We start from the raw sequence: 11,416 nt of genomic DNA on the forward strand, positions 1-11,416 counted from the left end.
GTGTCCGAAGGGTCTGACAGGATGGGAGGATGCGGGGCGAGTCAGTCCATGTGCCCAGAAAGAGAGAGAACCTGTCATAGCTGAGACTCAGGCCTTTTTTGGACCTAGGCCCAGAGAGCAGTTCGGCTCCGAGCATTCACGGAGAAGTTCGTCGCCACCTCAGTCGTGTCCCCCACCCCCGCCCTCCCCCACGCCTCGGCCCCCAGTGAAGGAGGAATCATGAAGTGGCCGCACTTAGGCTAAGCCAATTTTGGGCTTTATGCTTACTGCTTGCTTTTAGAACGATCAGCAAACTCGACTGACCAGACACCGCTCCCAGCCCCAGGCCCACTGTTCAAAGCAGCTAAAGTTGTCGATTCTAACTGTTTGATTGGACCTTCCTCTGATCGTTCAAATTGACAATCATGTTTGACGTCTGAGTCTTTCCCCAGGAAGGGAGTCACGGGAGGATAAGCTCAGGAGAACGACCAGCCCCCTCCCACCCCCCCACCCCGAGTTCCTCCGTGGCGCTGGTGCCGCCGGGTGAGTCTGACCAGAGAAAGAAGGTCACGGGCTGATGACCTACTAGACCACCAGGAGGTCCCATGTTACCAGACACTCATCCAGATTTAGGAGGAAGTTTTATCAGAGACCCTTGTTGATCATGAGCACCTTTTATGCTCCCGCCTGTTGTGATTCCCTTTCATGCTCCAACCTGTTCGTCCACAGAAGCATGAAACCCCAACCCCAAGACGGGTTCACAGTTTGGAAGGCACTACTAGCCTGCTGTGAGTCCCCTTTGCCCAGCAAAGCAATCAAGCTGCCTCTTTTCTTCTAAACTCTAAGACCCTGTCTCTGGGTTATTTGGCTCGTCAGGGACGGGGTTGGGGGGGGCGATCTTTCGGCAACACCCGCACAAGTTTCCCTGAGTGGCAGGAACCAGCGTGGCCCTCAGGCCTCAGCCCCGCAGGCAGGCAGGCAGGCAGGCAGGCAGAGCTGGAGCGACCGTTGGTCCCGCCCCCGCCCGCGCACCCCCCCCCCGCCCCCCGCCGCTGCTTCCGCCGCCGCCGCCGCCGCCGCCGCCGCCACTGCCGCCGCCGCCCAGGCCTCCTCCACCGATCGGTCCCAAATCGGGTCCTAAATCGACTGGACTGTCTCCTGGAAGCGGGGGCGGGGACGTCAGGAGGATCCATTCGGCAGGGCCTCGTTCAATCGCTTCATTCAAATGCAGAAAGCTCTGTGCTCAGGTCAGAGCCTTTGACTTGGCCTCCGGCTCCTCTCCGTTGAACGGCTTTTGTTTTTTGGTTTCAATTTCCCCACCCTTAGGCCACCCCGTCCCAACTGCACGGAGGGAGGCGGGAGGGAGGGGGAGAATCTCGCCTGGTCTCAGGCCAAAGGAGTCCCCTCCTTTTCCTAACCTGGGTAAACCCCACTAAACCGTTTGAGAATCATGGAAGGGCATGGAAGCAGACCTCTGACTTGATAGATTCCTCTGGGATGGGAGACTTTAAAAAAAAAAAAAATTCTTTTTCCCCTGCTTCCAGGGAGGCAGAAAGGAGGGACAGAGTGTTCCTCTTGCCTCGGGCAGTTCTTTCTTTGTTTGTTTCTTTCTTTTGTTAAATCATGCTTTTTTTTTTTTTCCTTCCTTTTTTTCCTTCCAGTTTTATTGAGACAGAGTTGACATACAGCAGTGTATACTTTGGGGGGCGGGCGGGGAGAGGAATTCGATTTTATGCATTTATTTTTGACCGGAGGTACTGGGGATTTAACCCAAGACCTTGTGCTTGCTTGCTAAGCACACACTCTACCACTGACCTATACCCTCCCCCTTGGCCACTTGTGAAGTCCCTTTCATTCAGCATAATCCATCGGGCACATTTTGGGGCAGCCTACTCTGGACCCCAACATTTCCCTATTCTGTAACTTCCCTGGAAGTTTTACACATTAAAAGCTGGGCTGTTGACTGTGCGTGTGCGTGTGCGTGTGCGTCCGTGCATGCGTGCGGTCTGGGGGCAGGAGGGAGGGAATGGTTTCCTAGGGGGCCTGCGTTTCATGGACCCAGTTTCTTAGTTCTGAGAACAGGTCTGTTCAAGGAAACTGTTGCCGTTGTAGTATCTCGTCTCAGGAGGCGGTGGTGTCGATGGGCTTCTGAAGCTAGGCCTAGGGAGCAAGCAGTCAGGTATCGCCTAAGAGGCACTTGTGTGGACAACCAAAGTACAGCACAAAGGTGAATCGTCGGAGCAGATGAGAAACCAGATTCAGGGCCGGGAGTAGGGGGTCAGTCTGGTAGGAGATTTCCACACATCGGGGTCATCGAAACGGCTCGAGCAGTTTGAAATGCCTCTGATGATGTCCTGGGGTGTTCGGCTCAACTCTCTGAGCGGCTCCCCCGAAAACAGGCCCGAGGATGGTTTGCACAGGAGCTGTTGTGGCCATTTCTCTGACGTTTACCTCCCGTTGTCCAGCTTCAGTCTGCAAGGCTTCAGGAGACGGAGCGTTTTCGTACTCAATGATGCCAAGGCAAAAGGGTGAGAGAAAATGGGAAACATTCGTGGAGAGGGTCCTAGGCAGATAGTGGACGCAACTAGAAGACCTTCAGTCTCCGGGCTGGCTTTCAGGTTGAGACAAAAACCCTAAGGAAAGCGCTTGCTGCCACAGGACATAGACTAACATGGGAACCATCCAGAGAAGATCAGCACGGCCCCTGAACGTGGACGACACACGCCCATGCGTGAAGCGTTCCATAGTTTTAGTGAAGTCAGTCACCCAGGGAAAGACAGATATCCTATGCCATCACTTCTAGGTGGGATCTGAAAGTAAGTCAAGACACCCATCCATACATAAATAACTCCATTTTAAAAAGACTCCAAGGAACCTATTTACAAAACAGAAACAGACTGGACTCGCAGACATGGAAAAGAAACCGATGGTTAACACAGGGGACAGGGTAGGGTGGAGGAACGGGGTAAGGCGGAGGGATAAATCAGGAGTTTGGGATTAGCAGATATAAACCACCCTATACAAACCTGGTACACAAGTAGGTCCTACTGTCTAGCACAGGGAACTATGTTCAATAGCTTGTAATAACCTATCCTGAAAAAGTATACGTGTGTGTGTGTGTGTGTGTGTGTGTGTGTGTGTGTGTGTGAATAAGTGAATCACTATGCCGTACGTCATAAATGAACACAACATTGTAAGTCAACTATACTTCCATTGACAGAGAGTTCCTACAATAAGCAGGCAGACAGACCGACAGACCGTCAGACAGACAGACAGGCAGGCAGACAGACAGACACACACACACACACACACACACACACACACACACACACACTGTCTGTCTGTCTGCCTGTCTGTCTGTCTGTCTCTCTCTCTCTCTCTCTCTCTTTCTCTGTCTGTCTGTCTATCTGTCTGTCTCTCTTCTAAGGGTGGAGAAGAGTTTGCTGAGCTATTTCGGGGGCCCTCTCATCCTAGTTCCTATCTCCAAGTTGGTTCAAAGTCCAAAAGGCCGTCAAGCACTTAGTCAGATAGGTCCCTCGAAGAATACCTCCCACATCACGATGACAGACTTCTTAGGCCAGCCGAGAAGGTCCTTCAGTTCTGTGCCCATCTTGGCTCTAAGTTGATGTCAGTCCTCCAGGATCCAAGAAAGCCACGTTGGAAAACAAGTGGTGATTTTGATGGGACAGAAGATCAGTCATTTGGGGGGCGAAGGGTGGGGTAGGGAGAGATACCAGCCTGTCTGTCTGTCTGTTTTCATCCAGTGTGGGAGCCTTCCCAAAGAGATAACTCGAGAAGAGAGAAACGGGGAGTTGACAAAGAACACGTGCGGTGGCGTGCCCTCCCCCCACCCCAGGAGAAGGCCAAGCCAGAAGTCCCTCCGGATGGCGGGCTCTGGACTCCGGCTTCCAGGGGAAGCGATATTTTTTCCTCCCCATTTCAGGCCCGGAAGAAGAGGGAGAGGCAGAGTGTCCTTCTCGGGCATCCGTTGTTTCTGAAGCACGCTTGTTGCCGAAAGATCGGCCCCCGTCCCCGATGAGCCCAAGAATCCAGAGACAAGGTCTTGGAGCTTAGAAGAAAAGAGGTCATTTTATCGCTCTGCCGGGCAAAGGGGATTCACAGCAGGCTAGCGTCTTCAAAACTGTGTACCCACCTTGGGGATGGAGTGGGTGGGGTGGTTCTAGAGCCATAGCTCAAACAATCAAGCATCGATCACCATCCACAGAATCGTTTTCTCATCAGAAGACTCAGCATGGTGTCACGATGCCTCCCAGGTGACCCATTCTATAGAGGCTGGCAGTTAGATCTCATTATCTCATAAGCACTCAAGGTGTGGCCTTCTTGGTCACTCAGGCTATTTTGTCAGGTCAGTAGTCCCGTGACCGACCTTCTCCTCGGAGAAGGACTCAGAGACCCAGCACGATGATGACTTGCAATGACTGAAATACAGTAGAAACAGTAAGATCGATAGCTTCCAGTTTCAACAACGGGCCTGGAACCGTGAGCAGCAACCGGTCAGTCAGAAGAGTCGACCGTTTTAAGGGCGAGCATAAGAAACCGAATGACACCCCCCCCAAGCAAATGAATGAATGAATGAATGACCTAATGATCCTCCCCTCCTCTCCCCTCCCCCCCCCCGCCCAAAAACGAAGCAATCCGTTAGCCTAATTCCGGCCATTTTATTCATCCTCCTTCACCCTGAAGCCCCAGTCAGCCACGTGCCACAGTGGTCTGTTTTCCGGTTTCCTCCACCACCCCAACCCCCACCAACGACCACCCCGCCAACATCCCCCCATGCCCAACCACCGCCCCAAGCGCGGGACTGGACGGGGGTGCTGGGGGCTGAGGGGGCGGCGATGGCGGCTTGAGGTGAGGGTGGGGAGTGTTCCGCCCAGATCGTATAGGAAGCTCAAACACAGCTGCAGTACGAGACGAGATGGTAGATTTCTGTGAGTCCTCCCTCCTCTTAAAATCCTTCCTAAGGAGGAGACAGACAGAAAGAGAAACATCACCCTCACTCCCAACGCCTCCTGTGCCCTCGTTGCACCCCAAAACAACAACAAGAAAAACAAAAACAAACACAACCACAAATAACTCGCTATCCCTGGGGAAGAAGGTTTCGATGGCATGGGGATATCATTCTAAACTTCATTCCCTCTTCATCACATTTCATGGAAACCGATTGCAATCTATGAGGCCCTGTGAAGGTAGGGGTTGGGGGGGTAGGGAGGAGGGAGGGAAGGGAAGGGGGGGAGAGAGAGAGAGAGAGAGAGAGAGCAGAGGAGAGGAGGGATAAAAGGGGAGAGGACAGGAAAGGAGAGGAGGGAAAAGAGGGGAGGGAAGGGGAAGCGAGAGGAGGCGAGGGGAGAGGAGAGGAGTGGAGGAGAGGGGAGAAGAGAGGAGCGGAGGGGTGAGGGGGGAAGGGAGGGGAGAACAGGGAAGAGGAGAGGAGGGGAGAGGAGAGGAAAGAGAGACAAGGGAGACAGACAGAAAGGCACACACACACACACACACACACACACACACACACACACACACACACACACAGAATAGCGAAATGGAGAGAGAGACAGAGAGAGACAGACAGACAGACAGACACGGATCTAGGTCCGGGAGACTACACATGGGTATTCTTCTGAGTGATTTTATGTGTTTTCTCAATCGCCACCTATGGAGATAAAAGTCGCTCCCATAAGATGAAGGGAGTCCTTCTGCCACCGCCCCCGGCCCCGCCCTCCAGCACCGCTTGTGTTTGTCAGGGATTCCAAGCCAAAGCACGTGGAGGAGTGGGAGAGCTTCCTGGCGGCCCAAGGGGGAGGAAAGTCCGGCAGCATGAGAGAGGTAGTTGGCACGGGGAAGCTGGAGGCAGGCTGACGAGAAGATGGGTGAGGGGGCAGGGAGGAGGGTTTCCCAAGTTGGAGAGCCAAGACGAGGGAGGGGAGCCGTCGGTGGTCGCGTTCTGACCCCGACCCCGACCCAGACTGGAGCGGATCCCTGAAAGGAGGCGGTTCGGGCTCTCCTGCCGAGAACGCCCCTCTCTTCCTCTTTGTGCAGAAACACCTTCCGCGGACCGAGAAAGTCCATCCCGAGACCCTCGTCGGAAGAGTCCTTTCCAGACCCATCACGATCCTCCTGGGCCAAGGGGTCCAGGGGATGGGGCGGGGCCTCCATTCGATCCGTCTTCCGTCCGTCCATCCATCCGCAAGATCTTGAATATCCATGTAGGATTCCGGATGGTAGCAGTTTTCCAGGATCCTCCAGATCCTTGTAAGACCTCTCCTGGCAGATTCGACCCCTAGGTCGTACCGCGCAGCACAGGGCACTAGATTCAGTCCCTCGGGACGAGGGTTCCTGAAAAAGACCAGGAAAAAGAAGAACACAATCACTATGGTGTGCACCAGCCAGAAACCAGCACAACCTCGTCACTCTAACAGACTTGCCAAAGGCGGGGTGGGGAGAGAAAGTCATAGGATGGCTACCATCCCTCCCACCCCCACCCCACACGCCAAGCCCCCCAGCCCATCGTCATCCCTGCTCCCCCTCCTCCTCCCCCTCCCCTCCATCGACGCCCGCCTCCCGCTTGTACCCCACTCCTCCGAACCCAGCACCACCCACCTCGGCCTGGACGTGCTCGGCTCGGCTCGGCTCGGCTCGGCCCGGCCCGGCCCGGCCCGGCCCGGCCGTCCGGCCGACTTCTTCGCAGTGTCTAAAATAGCGCCCGGCCGACAGGCAGGTGGCACACGGCACCCGGCAGGGGAGCGAGCGGGACGGTTCGGGATCTCTGGGCGGCGGGGACACGCGGCCGGACAACCAGGAGCACGGACGGCCTGGCGTGCGTTTCTCCGCTCGGGGGGCCTCGACCAGGGACTGTGGTACGGGGAACGGGGACGGACACACACACACACACACACACACACACACACACACACACACACACACACCCCCACCCACCCCTTCACCCCCACCCCCACCCCCACCTCCACCTCTGACAGCTTTCATTTGTTTTCGGCCGACCGTCCCTCGATGAGGTACAAGTGCCGGGGCTGGGGCTGGGGCTGGGGCTGGGGGGGTGGAGTTCCTCCCTCCACAACGACCCCACACGGGCTCTGTTCCAGTCACCCGAGTCCTCTTCCAAGTGAGACCACAGGCCTCCATCACCCGGCGTGAGCACTCGGGGGAAAAAGTCACCATCCTCATCGCTCCGCTCCACCTCTACACGTGAAGAACAGTTCCCAGCCCACGCCACTCAACCCCACCCCACGCCCCGATGCCACCCACCGCAGTGGAGAGAAACGAGACGAATCCACAGACGTCCATCCATCCGATGAAGAAACGGACGGCCCCATTCCAAGGAAGCATAGATATCTAGTCAGGAGATTCATCGAGTACTATGGAGGCGGTGGGAAAGGGGGGGGGGGTGTTGCGGTGGGGAGGGCCTAGAGATCCAGCAGTACAGCCCGTGCTTAGCATGCAAAAAATAAAGGCCCAGGGTTCAATCCCCAGCACCTACTCTTCAAAAATAACCCGCGGAGAAGCAAGACGGCGGAGTAGAAGGACACTCGTAGCTCACCCTCTCCCACAAATACACCAAAACTCACATCGACGGACCCACTCGGCCAATCAGAGCACCTGCGGAACTCCGACAGAACACCGCCCTCTTCGAAAGACAAAGACGCCCAAAATCTGGTAGGAGAAAAGGAGAAAAGAAAGAGTAAAAAGCAAAACAGTGCGGGAGGGACCGGTCCCGCGGGGAGGGAGCGGCAGAGGAGGAATAGGGCTCGTTCGCCAAAACTGCCCCTCTCCAACGGAGAGGCCGACGGGACGGAGGGGGCGCCCCCGAGCCTCAGATCTACCCAGAGCACCCCTTGACCGACCGATCCAAGTGAAAGGGGCACAGAGGGTCCCCGCGACACCCAGCCCGAGTCGCAGGCCGGCAGCCAGGGGCCGGGACAGGCCGCACGAGCCGGGCGGAGGACCGGGGCGGCGGCCGGGAGGGGATACAGAGCAGAACAACCCGCCCCCCCCCCATACATGACGGGAAAAGAAAGGCAAAGCAACACGGCCGGTGTGCCCTGGGGGGAGGGGCGCCGTAGCCTCCGTCTCCTCAGATCCGCGGCGCCATCACCGGCGCTTCTCGCGAGAAGAGAGGCGGGACGCAGCCACAGCCGCCATAGCCTCTGGCGTGCAGCATGCGGGCGGGGGCGGGGCCGAGACTCGAATCCGCACCCGGGGGCTCCGCAGCCTTCTAGGCAGGACTGAGATCCGTTTACAGCCCGAGGCAGATAGGATATTTCTGCCCCGGTACCTCAGAGAACTCGCGCCACCATGACTAAGAAGGAGCCGAGTTTTGGGACGCAGCTAGGGGCGGGGCGGTTCCACGGTCTTCCCCGAGCCCACCTACGGAGAGGAGCGCCGCCGACCCGAGTCGGAGCACACAGCCGCACGGAGCAGCGGAACGACCGGGGCCGGGAGAGGGCGGGCGGCCAGCCAGCCACCCTCCTTCCCGGGAGGAACGCAGCATCCGACCGCGGTGCCGGGAACACGTCCCCCCCCCCCCTTTTTTTTTTCCTTTTCCTTTCTCTTTTTTAATCTCTCTTCTATCGGTTTTACCTTCTGTTACCTTTTTAACCTTGACTTTTGAACAGTCGTCTACGTTGACGGTTTTAATCCCTTTTAAATGTTTCCTTGAAAATCTTCTTCTTATTATTATTTTTAAACATCCACCCCCTTTCCTTTTTCTCTTCTCTTGGTTTAGATCTCCTGTTATTGATTATTTACAGGTTTCAGATATCGTTTCTCGATCTTTTTTCTCCTTTTTATTAAGGTTATTAAAAGACGTCTCAACTCGATCGCTCTTCTGCTTCCACTTACTCTTCTATTATTGATTACACAGTGTCTTCAAACCTTTTCTTTCTCCCTCCTTTTCAAATCCTGTGTTTTATCTCTTGTTAAAGTCTGTTCTATTTCCGATTACCTTTTAAAAATTTACTTTTGAAACAATTGTGTTTTATTTTCTGATCTTTTCTATTTTTTAAAGGCTTTTAGAAGACGTCTCACCTCGATCGCTCTTCTGCTTCCACTTGCTCTTCTATTATTGCTTGTACACTCTTTTCAAACCTTTTTTTCCTCCATTCTTTTAAAATCCGGCTCCCCCACCCCCCTCCCCCTCCCACCGTCTCTGTCTCTGTCTCTCTCTCTCCCCCTATCCCCCTCTCCGTCTCCCTCTATCTCCCTCTCCCTCTCCCTCTCCCTCCCTCTCTCTCTCTCTCTCTCTCTCTCTCTCTCTCTCTCTCTCTCTCCCCCTCTCCCTCTCCCTCTCCCTCTCCCCCCCTTTTAAAGTTTTATTCCTGTATAGGCTTTAGATAAATACCTAAACTCCTTAAGGACCACAATAGATAACTGATACTCCTTAAGCCACAGTGCCAGAGAGATAGGAGCAGCATGAGGAAGCAGAGGAACCACTCCCAATGAAAAGAGCCAGAGAAATTCCCTGAAAGCACGATCCACAAAATAGACACGGATGGCCTGCTAGATCAAGATTTCAAAAAAGGAGAGATCCAAGTACCGAAGGAACTCCAAGTGATAGTGTTTAGATGTATACTGTACGTCAAAAACGAAATCGAAGCTCTAAAGAAGAGTCAAGGAGAACTGGTCAGCTCACTGGCTGACATGAGAAGTGGTCTAAAGGCTGTCCAAAGGAGGCTAGATCACACCGAGGAGCGAATAAGTGGCCCAGAAGACAGGACAACAGAAAGAACCCAATCAGAACAGCTGAGAGAAAAACAAATAAAGAACAACGAAAACAATCTCAGGGACCTACGGGACCATCGAAAGCGTGCCCATCTACGCACAATAGGGGTTCCAGAAGGGGAAGGAAGAAGCAAGGGGGTCGAAAAGGTATTTGAAGAAAGCATGACTGAAAATTTCCCAGCTCTAAAGAAGGAATCCGATATCCAAGTCCAGGAGGCTCAGAGGGTGCCAAACAGGGAGAACTCAAACAGACCCACACCGAGACCTATCCTAATCCAGATGGTCAGAGTCAAGGAGAAAGCAATGATCCTAAATGCCTTTAGGCAAGAGAAAAACAAAGAGTGAGTTCCAAGGGAACCCCCATAAGGCTCTCAGCGGATTTCTCTCCACAAACACGTCAGGCCAGAAGGGAGTGGCAAGATCTATTGAAATTCCTGAATGAAACACAAAACAAAACAAAACAAAACAAAACAATGCAGCCTAGGATACTCTATCCAGCAAAGCTATCCTTTAGAATAGAAGGAGAGGTAAAGAACTTCACAGACAAGCAAAAACTAAAAGAGTTTTGCAACACTCAACCCATGTGAAAAGAAACATCCACAGGTCTACTCTAAATAGAGAAGAAGCAGGACGGTACAAACATGAGACACTCATCCCCGGAAAGGTGATCACTCCCGTTCATTCCAAACAGAATAAACACAAAATTGTAAAAGAAGACATCTAAACCATCAGGAGTGACAGAGGGAAGCAAGAAAATATAGAGACTTTTATTTTTCCCCCTTCTCCTTCCTTTCTTTCTCTTTGAAACGTTTTGTTCTCGGTAGGATGGGCTTGAGATTCTATTACTATCTGTTTCGTACAAACAGTTATAGTCCTAGGTGAACAGATTTCCAAAAGAAAAACGAACGAACGAACGAACGAACGAACGAACGAACTAACTAACAAAACAGAAACAGACCGACAGATTACAAACTTGAGGTTGTCAGGGGTAAGGGCGGTGGGACGGGACTGGGATCTCCACATGTAGAATAGATAAACACGATGGTACCGTGGAACACGGGGAAGAAAAGTTTAAAAAAAAAATCAAATAAGCCAAATGACGCCTACCCGCCCGAAGAAAGAAAAGTCCATAGACACGGACGCGCATGCGTACAGACACCGCATACAGAGAGAGAGAGAGAGAGAGAGAGAGAGAGACAGACAGACAGACAGACAGACAGACAGACAGACAGACAAAGACAGACAAAGACACACATACTTAAGCCAAGCATGCAAACTAAAAATCCCTACATGACGTGAAGCAACCCAGATCATCCAATAACCAAGGACGCCCGGTCAACTAGAGATCCTTGGGGCCACAGGAGGCCAGGTAAGCCGCATAGGCACACGGAGTACAATCCCTCGGGCCACGGGCAGCTGAGAGGGCCGCGACGGCTGGTCGACCTCGTGGGGGGAGGGGATCCACTCGGAGATCCCCTCGGGCCGCGACGAGACAGACAGAGGGCCGCGGCGGCTGGTCGACCTCGTGGGGGGAGGGGATCCACTCGGAGATCCCCTCGGGCCGCGGCGAGACAGACAGAGGGCCGCGGCGGCTGGTCGACCTCGTGGGGGGAGGGGATCCACTCGGAGATCCCCTCGGGCCGCGGCGAGACAGACAGAGGGCCGCGACGGCTGGTCGACCACGTGG

General features: G+C 54.1%; 1 non-coding gene across 1 annotated transcript; it reads left to right on the plus strand.

The window, feature by feature from the left end:
- The first annotated feature begins 2,623 nt into the window (after positions 1–2,623).
- Positions 2,624–2,730, plus strand: LOC140692276 (U6 spliceosomal RNA). The gene has a single exon (XR_012067846.1). It is a non-coding gene; the product is annotated as a U6 spliceosomal RNA (small nuclear RNA).
- Positions 2,731–11,416: the final 8,686 nt, after the last annotated feature.

Source organism: Vicugna pacos, unplaced genomic scaffold (genome assembly GCF_048564905.1).
Source record: "Vicugna pacos unplaced genomic scaffold, VicPac4 SAC-SAT, whole genome shotgun sequence".
Classification (NCBI taxonomy): domain Eukaryota; kingdom Metazoa; phylum Chordata; class Mammalia; order Artiodactyla; family Camelidae; genus Vicugna; species Vicugna pacos.